Source organism: Heptranchias perlo, unplaced genomic scaffold (assembly GCF_035084215.1).
Source record: "Heptranchias perlo isolate sHepPer1 unplaced genomic scaffold, sHepPer1.hap1 HAP1_SCAFFOLD_136, whole genome shotgun sequence".
Lineage (NCBI taxonomy): Eukaryota > Metazoa > Chordata > Chondrichthyes > Hexanchiformes > Hexanchidae > Heptranchias > Heptranchias perlo.
In genome coordinates this window covers 73,786-77,018 of record NW_027138602.1, presented here as the reverse complement: position 1 = coordinate 77,018, position 3,233 = coordinate 73,786, and positions in this window count along the sequence as shown.

Here is a 3,233-nt window from a genome sequence, read left to right as displayed (position 1 = left end):
ACCACGAAAAGTTCTTGTATTTGAAGATAAAATCTTTTTGCTTTGAAGAAGAAAGATCTCGCTGACCGAAATAAGTTCATTAGATGAAATCCAACAAAAATTGACAAGAACCACGAAAAGTTCTTGTATTTTAAGATAAAATCTTACGCGAATAAAGAAAAAACTTCTAGCTCGCTGAAATATGTTCTTTTGCTGAAAACCAACAAAACCCCGAAAAGTTCTTGTATTTGAAGATAAAATATTTTTGCATTAAAGAAGAAAGATCTGGCTGACTGAAATAAGTTCATTAGATGAAAACCAACAAAAATTGACAAGAACCACGAAAAGTTCTTGTATTTTAAGATAAAATCTTACGCTATTAAAGAAAAAAGTAACAGCTCGCTGAAATATGTTCATTTGCTGAAAACCAACAAAACCACGAAATGTTCTTGTATTTGAAGATAAAATCTTTTTGCTTTGAAGAAGAAAGATCTCGCTGACTGAAATAAGTTCATGAGATGAAAACCAACAAAAATTGACAAGAACCACGAAAAGTTCTTGTATTTTAAGATAAAATCTTGAGCTGTTAAAGAAAAAACTTCCAGCTTGCTGAAAAATGTTCATTTGCTGAAAACCAACAAAACCACGAAAAGTTCTTGCATTTGAAGATGAAATATTTTTGTTTTCAAGAAGAAAGATCGAGCTGACTGAAATAAGTTCATTGGATGAAAAGCAACAAAAATTGACAAGAACCACGAAAAGTTCTTGTATTTTAAGATAAAATCTTACGCTATCAAAGAAAAAACTTTCAGCTCGCTGAAATATGATCATTTGCTGAAAACCAACAAAACCACGAAAAGTTCTTGTATTTGAAGATAAAATCTTTTTGCTTTAAAGAAGAAAGAGAGAGCTGAATGAAATAAGTTCATCAGATGAAAACCAACCAAAATTGAGAAGAACCACGAAAGGTTCTTGTATTTGAAGATAAAATCTTTTTGCATCAAAGAAGAAAGATCCAGCTGACTGAAATAAGTTCATGAGATGAAAACCAACAAAAATTGACAAGAACCACGAAAAGTTCTTGTATTTTAAGATAAAATCTTACGCTATTAAAGAAAAATGTAACAGCTCGCTGAAATATGTTCATTTGCTGAAAACCAACAAAACCACGAAAAGTTCTTGTATTTGAAGATAAAATATTTTTGCTTTGAAGAAGAAAGATCTCGCTGACTGAAATAAGTTCATGAGATGAAAACCAACAAAAATTGACAAGAACCACGAAAAGTTCTTGTATTTTAAGATAAAATCTTGAGCTGTTCAAGAAAAAAACTTCCAGCTTGCTGAAAAATGTTCATTTGCTGAAAACCAACAAAACCACGAAAAGTTCTTGCATTTGCAGATAAAATATTTTTGTTTTAAAGAAGAAAGATCGAGCTGACTGAAATAAGTTCATTGGATGAAAAGCAACAAAAATTGACAAGAACCACGAAAAGTTCTTGTGTTTTAAGATAAAATCTTGAGCTATTTAAGGAACAACTTCCAGCTCGCTGAAATATGTTCATTTGCTGAAAACAAAGAAAACCACGAAAAGTTCTTGTATTTGAAGATAAAATCTTTTTGCTTTGAAGAAGAAAGATCTCGCTGACCGAAATAAGTTCATTAGATGAAATCCAACAAAAATTGACAAGAACCACGAAAAGTTCTTGTATTTTAAGATAAAATCTTACGCGAATAAAGAAAAAACTTCTAGCTCGCTGAAATATGTTCTTTTGCTGAAAACCAACAAAACCCCGAAAAGTTCTTGTATTTGAAGATAAAATATTTTTGCATTAAAGAAGAAAGATCTGGCTGACTGAAATAAGTTCATTAGATGAAAACCAACAAAAATTGACAAGAACCACGAAAAGTTCTTGTATTTTAAGATAAAATCTTACGCTATTAAAGAAAAAAGTAACAGCTCGCTGAAATATGTTCATTTGCTGAAAACCAACAAAACCACGAAATGTTCTTGTATTTGAAGATAAAATCTTTTTGCTTTGAAGAAGAAAGATCTCGCTGACTGAAATAAGTTCATGAGATGAAAACCAACAAAAATTGACAAGAACCACGAAAAGTTCTTGTATTTTAAGATAAAATCTTGAGCTGTTAAAGAAAAAACTTCCAGCTTGCTGAAAAATGTTCATTTGCTGAAAACCAACAAAACCACGAAAAGTTCTTGCATTTGAAGATGAAATATTTTTGTTTTCAAGAAGAAAGATCGAGCTGACTGAAATAAGTTCATTGGATGAAAAGCAACAAAAATTGACAAGAACCACGAAAAGTTCTTGTATTTTAAGATAAAATCTTACGCTATCAAAGAAAAAACTTCCAGCTCGCTGAAATATGATCATTTGCTGAAAACCAAGAAAACCACGAAAAGTTCTTGTATTTGAAGATAAAATCTTTTTGCTTTGAAGAAGAAAGATCTCGCTGACTGAAATAAGTTCATGAGATGAAAACCAACAAAAATTGACAAGAACCACGAAAAGTTCTTGTATTTTAAGATAAAATCTTGAGCTATCAAAGAAAAAACTTCCAGCTTGCTGAAATATGTTCATTTGCTGAAAACCAACAAAACCACGAAAAGTTCTTGCATTTGAAGATAAAATCTTTTTGAATGAAAGAAGAAAGATCGAGCTGACTGAAATAAGTTCATCATATGAAAACCAACAAAAATTGAGAAGAACCTCGAAAAGTTCTTGTATTTGAAGATAAAATCTTATGCTATCAAAGAAAAAACTTCCAGCTCGCTGAAATATGATCATTTGCTGAAAATCAACAAAACCACGAAAAGTTCTTGTCTTTGAAGATAAAATCTTTTTGCTTTGAATAAGAAAGATCTGGCTGACTGAAATAAGTTCATTAGATGAAAACCAACAAAAATTGACAAGAACCACGAAAAGTTCTTGTATTTTAAGATAAAATCTTATGCTATCAAAGAAAATACTTCCAGCTCGCTGAAATATGTTCATTTGCTGAAAACCAACAAAACCACGAAAAGTTCTTGTATTTGAAGATAAAATCTTTTTGCATTAAAGAAGAAAGATAGAGCTGACTGAAATAAGTTCATTGGATGAAAACCAACCAAAATTGAGAAGAACCACGAAAGATTCTTGTATTTGAAGATAAAATCTTTTTGCATTAAAGAAGAAAGATCCAGCTGACTGAAATAAGCTCATTAGATGAAAACCAACAAAAATTGACAAGAACCACGA